The 8,867-nt window shown below is 34.5% G+C and overlaps 1 long non-coding RNA gene across 2 annotated transcripts; it reads right to left on the reverse strand.

Annotated features, from left to right (window-relative positions):
• Window positions 1–6,762: 6,762 nt before the first annotated feature.
• LOC127083839 (uncharacterized) lies at window positions 6,763–8,511 on the reverse strand. Of its 2 annotated transcripts, none has more exons than XR_007788557.1 (2): window positions 7,369–8,511; window positions 6,763–6,971 (listed from the first exon to the last, which is right to left on the reverse strand). It is a non-coding gene; the product is annotated as an uncharacterized LOC127083839 (long non-coding RNA). The 2 variants fall into 2 exon arrangements; XR_007788558.1 differs by having other exon boundaries at window positions 7,136–8,511.
• Between the last annotated feature and the right edge of the window lie 356 nt (window positions 8,512–8,867).

Below are 8,867 nucleotides of genomic sequence, written 5' to 3' on the forward strand. Positions count from 1 at the left end.
ACCAGAAGCAAGCATGGCTAAAGAACAATAAAAAGTATGGTGGTGGTGTTCAGAAGTCAAGACTCTCCAACTCCGAAGAGAAGAAACATAAGAATTTCCGAAAGGGAAAGGAGAAGTTTGATAAGAGAAATGTTCAGTGCTATAGTTGCAACAAGTTTAGACATTTTGCTGTTAATTGCTGGTAAAACAAGGTTAGCGAGGGTGAAGAAGCAAACAAAGCTAGAGGAGATTCTGATGATGAACCTGCACTATTGATGACATATGAAAATGCAGGGGGGGATCAATGGTAGATTGGTGGTATATGGACACTAGTTGCTCAAATCATCTAACTAGAAACAAGCAATGGCTTGTTGATTTTGACTCTGGTAAAATGATCAAGATCAGATATGCTGATGATGAGTTTTTGAATGCTAAAGGAATGAGAAATGTCAGAGTGAAATTGAACAATTGGAAAAACTGTATTGATCAAGGATGTATGGTATGTTCTTGGCATGAGTGTAGGTCAGCTGATTAAAAAGGGTTTTTCAGTAACCATGAAGGAATATATGTTGAAGTTGTATGACTATAATCAGAAGTTGATTATGTAGTGTGAACTAGGAAGAAATAGGACATTCAAGGTGAATGTTGCAATAACAGATACTCAATACCTTAGTGAAAGAAGTGTTGAAAGGGAAAGTGAGTTGTAGCATAAGAGATTGGGACATATGAACTACATAAGCTTAGGGAACTATGACTTTGAAGGTGAGGGTGAGTCTAACTTTAAAGGTGACTTTAACTTTGAAGGTGAGTCTGACTCTGAGGGTGACTCTGACTCTGATGGTGGCTCTGACTTTGAAGGTAACCCAACCTCTAAAGGTGATCCAGCCTCTGAAGATGGTCCTGCCTCTAAAGGTGGAATTTCTGAAGGTGTAGATTTTGAAAGTGGTCCTTCTTATAAAGGTGAACTTGCATAGTTCCAGAAGCCACATAGAGTTAGGCAGATACCAAGGAGACTTGCAGACTTTGAATTGTTGCAAGATACTAAGATTGAATCTGAAGGGGAATTCATACAGAGTGCCATGACGGTGTACTATGAATCTGTCAGCATCAATGAGGCTCTTAAGAAGAGGGTGTGGATGAACTCCATGAAGGAAGAACTTGAAGCCATTGAAAGAAACAAGACATGTGAATTGGCTATTTTACCTCAAAACAAGAAAGCCATCAGTGTGAGATGGATTTTCAAGATAAATCTAAAACCAAATGGTTCATTTGTTTAGCATAAAGCAAGGTTAGTAACTAGAGAATTCCTACAAAGTCTAGTTTATACTACTTTGAAGTGTTTGCACATGTAGCTAGGCATGAAACCATAAGATTGGTTATTGTTATAGTTGTAAATAGGAATTGACCTCTGATACATTTAGATGTAAAGTCATTTTTCTGAATTGTCAATTGTAAGAAGAAGTTTATGTGTTACAACCTCCTGGATTTGTGAAAGAGAATAAATAAGGGATAGTGTACAGGTTGCTTAAAGCCATGTATAGGCTGAAGCAAGCTCCAAGGGCTTGAAATCTGAAAATTGATTCATTTTTCAAGCATCTAGGGTTCAAAAAATGTGAAATGGAATATGGTGTGTAAGTGCAACATACTTCTAATGACAATATGATTCATGTGTATCTTTATGTAGATGACATACTTCTGAGAGGGAGTTGTACTTCTGAGATAAACAAGTTCAAGAAGGTGTTGATGAAAGCATTTGATATAACTGATCTTGGAAATATGGTATATTTTCTAGGGATGGAGATTCTCCACTCTGAAAAGAAAATCATTGTGCACCAACTGAAGTATGAACTTGAGCTGCTTGGATTCTGGTGCTGATTGTGAGGATGTAGATGCTACAATCTTCAAAAAGTTTGTTGGTTGTCTGAGATATATGTGTAACATCAGGCCTGATATGTTATGTAGTTGGAATGGTGAGCAAGTTTATGAGTAAGTCAAAGTTGTCACATTACCAAGTTGCAGTCAGGATTCTGAGGTATGTAAAAGGGACTATGAGACATGGAATTTTATTCCCATTTGGAGTATCAGATGAGCTGAGTCGATATGTTACTCAGACTCTAACTGGTGTGGTGACAAAGTGGACATAAGGAGTACTACAGGGTACTCGTTCATGTATTTATGAGCTCTCATTTTTTTTTACTCCAAGAAGCAACCAGTGGTTACATTGTCAACCTGTGAAGCTAAATACATAGTTGTTGCTTTGTCAGCTTGTCAGGTTGTTTGGCTGATGCAGGAACTGAAGTTCAAGGTGAGCAAACCAGTCAAAATGATGATTGACCACAAATCTGCCATAAGCCTTGTTAAGAATCCAATGCTGCATGGAAGAAGCAAGTACATTTATACTAAGTATCATTTTCTGCACAATTAAGTTCAAAATCGAGTAGTTGAGATTGTTCATGCCAACACTTAGAAGCAACTTGCAAATGCGTTGACCAAGACGATCAAAACTGAACACTTCATCAATTTGAGGGATGAAATTTGTGTTGTTGATTTTTAAACTTGAATATGAATTAAGGGATGATATTAAATGTAATTCATTTTAAATTTATTTGCATTTCTAAAATGCAGTTTAGTTTGAATTTGAGTTTCATATGAGTCATTATATAAAACTCAAATAAAGTTGCATTTGTAACATAATTGAACTTTTTGCAAATTGAGATTACAAAATTAAACTTTTTACAAATGAATTTGAGGGATGAAATTGAATTGAACTTTTTTTATTAAAGAGTTTAGGTGTTAACTCCATCCAGTTGGTTTACAACTCTATAGTTCTATGTAACATTCAAATTACTCACCCTATTTTGAAAGATAATTGTGTCATTGAATGTGTAATATATATTTTTGAATATGATTTGAATGGAAAGTAAAATTCCCCTAAGAAATGAGTTTTATACATAAGTTATAGACAAATAAAAATTAACTCACTTGTTGCATGGATGCCATGTAGCTAATAACCACTTCGAACAAATTGTCATAAAACTCTTTTCCAAATCACTACTTGACCATTTGATATATATATATATATATATATATATATATATATATATATATATATATATATATATATATATATATATATATATATATATATATATATATATATATATATATATATATATATATATATATATATATATATATATATATATATATTCTCATATTCAAACCTTGAATTTTTCTAACGAGGCTGAACTTATGCTTTTTTTTCCGGAAAAGTCTAACCTCGAATCTGCAATTTTATAACTTATTTACGACACAAATAAAAATAAAATCTATTTTATCTAGACCGCTTAATTAAGCTCGAATATCCAATATCCAACGTAAGGTTAACTAAATATAGAAATCTCTTTCCATCAAAACTCAAACTCAACTGGCTGTTGCATAACAAAAAGAGGTAGTTACAAAAATGGATTAGGTGTGATTTCTGTTTTCTTTTTGATAGAATGATTCGGTATGATATCTCAATCAGGGTTAAGCTGTATGTAGAGAGAATGTCATGCTAATTGATGAAGTAACGTTAGGTGGACTGATGTACTATTATCCTCTTTCTAATGATGTCTGTCCAAAGGTGGCATACCGATAAGATAACAATTTCTACCTACTAATCCTTTTCGCTATTAAATTTTCTCCATGATTGGCTGAAATTTTATCAATGCTTTTGGCCATTTGATGATTTTGGGGGTGTGTGTTTTTTTTTCTTCTTTTAGCAAGATTTTGTGGCTATATATTATCCATCACATATATAAACAAAAATATTAATAATAATTATATTTGATACCAACTTTTATCGTATTTGATAATGTTATTTAGAAAATACATCTAATTTATATTATTTTTTATTTTTCAATAACCATTTAATTTTCATAAAATAAGCTTTTATTAACGGTATGACATGATAATGCACAAATTATGAGATTTAGATTAAATGTACATTACTTTTAATAAAGATGGGGTATGACCAACCCCGTGTAACTGTGTAAGACATTAAATATAAGAGTGTCGTTTCGAATCTATGACATTTTCCTTATTCACTTTAAAAAGTAAATTTTCAGTTACTAAATTACCGGACAAAACATATTGATGTAGGAACATGTTAGGGTTCACTAAATTAGCTAGGGTCCCATTATTTTTTTTTAAGTAGCAATAATCAATTCTAATAATTAAAAGAATTGATAGAGAAAAAACACAAAAAAACTATAAGATGTCATAGTTTTTTTTTATAAATAATCATTTGTATTAAAGAGAGTATAGGAGGTACTTAACACTTAATACAAAAGAAGAAAATCGGTATCAAGCATGGTAAAAGAAAACAATAAGGCGAGAAAGAACAAAAAAGAAGTAGATACACTAATGAGTAGGGGTGGCAAAATGGGCCCGGCCCGCTGGGCATGCCCATTTTGCCCGCACTTTTGTGCGGGGCGGACCAAAGATTTAAGCCCTCACCCTCAAATGTGTCCGCCCCGCCCCGTTTTTCTCGCGGACTTTTGTGGGCACGTGTATTTACATAATTTTTTGCATTTTTAGGCTTAAAGAGTGCAGTGCCCGCGGGCTTTCCCCGCCCCGCCCTAACTTTTTGCGAGGCGAGTCTAAGTTTTAGGCTCGCATCCTCAACTATGACCGCCCCGCCCCGCCCCCGTTTTTTTGTGGGCTTTTGCGGGGCGGGCATGCCCGTTTGCCACTCCTACTAATAAGAAGTAAATTTGAGACATTTTTCAATATGCATCTGCCAATCCTTTCAATTGTATTAATTGGGGCCTTGAAAATTAACTTGAAACCATTCTCGTGTTTGCTTATGAATTCTGATTAGAATATCCCAACCCTCTAGTTTGTCATTCTCGAAGACCAAATTATTCCTACAAATCCATAAATTCCAACAAATAGAAGACCAAAAAACATATGCAAGTTCACATGAAACTCTGACATGGTAAAAGCGCAAAACTAGTCAAAATGTTTTTGAATATACTTCTTCTCTTCCACCTCTCTTAGCCCGATTCAACTATACACTTTAGACCAAATTGTTGATGCAAAAGGATAATTTAAAAACAAATGGATGTCATCCTCAACATTTGTGTCACATAAAAGGCACTTCAAATTATGGCTATCATATAGCATTCTCCAATATTTCAATTAACTTATACTTGGAAAGCAATTATGAAGCAATCTCCAGCAAAAATAACCCTGCATAGAACATGGAATTTTGGATTTCCAAACTTTGTCAATATTTGTCAACATTAGAGCATCCATATTGATTCTCATATCACTCTCCAAGCTTAAAGACGGCACTACATAACTGCTTGGAGCACTAAAGCCATGTTTGTCTTTCCACCAAATGAACTTATCATTCTTATCTAAAGTAATTTGAATATCTGTAATCAATTCCAATAACTCAGTCACTTGACGGTCAACAATCAAGTCAGCCTGTTCATAGGAGCTACTCAAGGTCTAACACCACTTTCCTTGAATCCAAGTTCCCATCTCAACTACTTTTGTTAAGGGATCATCACAAGTTTCAAAAAACCCAGCGAATAACCTACAAAGATAAATTGTACATAATTAAGTAGAGTTCCAAAAAGCTTGTCATACCCCAAAATTCATCATACCCTTAACAATGTTCATCTAGGTCACTAACCCTAATCATTTGCATATCCTGATAAGCATTCATCTCATCTACATACCCATAATATCATGTACATTCCATTTGCATTGAGGAAAGCATAAAACTATGGATTCAAGGGTCTTTATCACACAGAGCATGGAATAAAGGGTGAGCCCTTCATCTTGGGTGTCTTTATCATGGAGAATAACTTGAAACTCTGATTCTTTGACCATAGTTGTTGGTCATGGCATTGATTTAGGGATGTTGGTTTCTGATTATGGCATTATCATCTATGATGTGTGCGCATTCAAGATTGAGGATTCATCTGGTTCAATAGATCCATTATGGATGGTTCATTGACTTGAGTAATATTCATCGTTTTGATTCATGGATTAGGGTTCATTCAAGCTTCACATGTTCATGGCCTTTTGTTTGATTGGTGTCCATCAGATTTGATTCATGGCATAACATAAGTCATTTGGTTCAAGGGTAATGTGATCAACATTTAATTTCAATTGTCCATAAGAGATTACACAAAAAAATACACATTTTTATCTAAGTTAACTTTTGATCAACTATTGACTTTTTGGTCAACCAGTTGACCAAAGTCAATTGACCACCCTAAAACCTAATCCCAACTCGTGGATATTGATTCACTTTGCAAAGTCATGTTTGTTTGCTTCTGGTTTGATTTCTTCATTTACAAATCGATTCCATCTCATGTTCATGTTAACTTTTAAACCTTGTTAAACCATGTTCATTGTCCATTCATGTTATCTTTAAACCACTTTTAACCATGTCTTTTCTTCACATTTTAAATCATGTTTCTTTACAAGTCCATTATGACCATAAACCAAATGCAATTAACATTCCATCAATTTTCCACAAATAACATTCATCACACCATTCAAAAAACCATTGATTCAATTCGTTTTCCAATTTACATTCAAATACATTCATCTTCATTCAATTTCACGTTCAATTCTACCACTAATTGACATTCAATATTCAAGGCCATACATTCCAATTCCAATTACATGAACCATTCAATTTCCAATTCCCATTTAAACCAATTTAATACAATCATTTCATTCCAATGCAATTTCTAAATTCATTCAAGGTTTCCCAAATACCACACATATACCATTCCATTTCAATTTCAAAACAAAAATCATACATTACATCATTTCCACTTTTTTACATAAACCCTACTCTAAACCATCACATTCAACACAAATCCTACAAAAGAATATCCAAAAAAAACAGTCATGAATCCAATAAATCCTAAGCACTCCAAGTGAGTAATGCACTTCATCCATCAAGCATGCCAAGTCCAAACCTGCAAAAAGGGTCAAATACACCTTAATTGCAATTCAGTTCATTATCAGTTTGCAGACATTCATCATTAAAGCGAAATGGAACTTCAAAAAGGGCATAAACCGAAAAGCTGGAATGTATAATGGTTTTAGTGAAACGAAAACAAATTTTTTAATCACAATAAACCTTCCTAACAAGAATAAGAGTCATCCTCTTAAGCTGGACAAGTCTCACAGAGGTGGTGAAGACCGTATCATAGATAAAAAAAAAAGGTGAGTTGGTTGTCAATGCTTCGGACTCAGCCAGGCGGCATTCAGACAAGGACACCGTGACACCTAGTCGTCACGTTATGGCTACAAAATCAGACCATCCGAATCAAATAAGTAACCATTTGATATGTGGTGAGACAAAAAACTTACCAAGATCCTAGTACTGTTTCCTAACAGAATTAAAACACCTTATATCACATCCCAACAACCTGCAAACTGAATTAAAACCAATAGCCCTCTAACTGTTTCCTAACAGACTCTCATTCACGACCTGATAACAGAACAAGACTTCAACCACTTCAATAACCTTTAACTGAACCCTTCAAAGTACAAACCACCTCTAACTCCATAACCTCTCCTAACCACCCTGCTTCAACCCTAAACTAACTCTGCAACAACCAGACACCAAAAAAAAAGCTCCCACAGAAAACTCAGCAGCATTTTCTAACTGCTTCCTCCAACTGACATAGTGGAACTGAGTTCACCACCCTCATCAACTGAAAAACCTCACAATACCTACAAATTTTCCAAAAAAACTTCACTGCAAAAAATGACCCTGCAGAATAAACATAAAGAGAACTCCCTCTTCGAACATCTTCAATTTCCTCGCTCACCCTCAACCTTCCAAGAACCAGCTCTCTCACGACAACACAAGCGGAGAAGAACGGAAATAGAAGAAGTGAAGAAGAACGAAAGAACAAGAATCGAATACGTCATCTGGAGTCGTCAATAAATCCGGTAGGTTCCTCCTTCTTCACTCTTTTCGAATATGCGTGCAATCGAATTCGTTTTGGTACCGTTGATGTTCTTGACTTTTGAATCCGATCGGAGCGAGCCTCGGATTCTCGTTGACGACGTGTTGATGGCAATGGCGTGTGGATGATGTCTGAATCCGTTTCGTTATGCTTCGTCAGTGAATTCCCCCGGATGTTGATTGGAAGAATTTGTTTCCTTTGACTGAAAGATGAAGATGCGTCTTGGATCTTCATGGGATCCGGAATTGTGATGGAAGACTTGAGCCTTTGGCCCAAGCAAACAAGCCCTCCTTCATGAACCCCTTCATCCACACACACCCTGGCCCATTATTAGTCCTTAATCCTCCTTAATCCATAATTAATCATGGTGATTTTATTTAATTTTTGTTAATTAGTATTGCCACTGATATCTTTTGTTAGGATAAATTTAGATTCTTCTTGTTTTTTAATTAGGATTAAGATAGTTTTAGTGATTAAGTAGATTAGTTCTAGTAATTAGGTTAATTCATGATTAATTGTGATTTTAGTTAGATTTAGAAATTAGCTTAATCTTCATGTAGATTGTGATCCTATTTTTTAGAATTTAATTCATTGTATTTTAACCTTGCCATGATTAGGATAATTGGCCACTAGGTTTTGATAATTCATTTTTGTTGACTTTATTCATGTTTTGATTAATATGCATAGGTATAGATTTTATCATGATTTGGTTTTAGGTTGATTTTGCATTTTGATCCGAATATTGCATTCTTGATTAAAATATTCATGTAGATTAGATTTCAATCTTGATTTGGATTGTTAATTTCCCTTTCTTTAGTTTGAACCTAATCCATTTTTGTTGACTTTATTCATGTTTTGATTAATATGGTTAATTGTAGATTTTTACCATGATTA

Source organism: Lathyrus oleraceus, chromosome 5, assembly GCF_024323335.1.
Source record: "Lathyrus oleraceus cultivar Zhongwan6 chromosome 5, CAAS_Psat_ZW6_1.0, whole genome shotgun sequence".
In the NCBI taxonomy this organism is placed as follows: domain Eukaryota; kingdom Viridiplantae; phylum Streptophyta; class Magnoliopsida; order Fabales; family Fabaceae; genus Lathyrus; species Lathyrus oleraceus.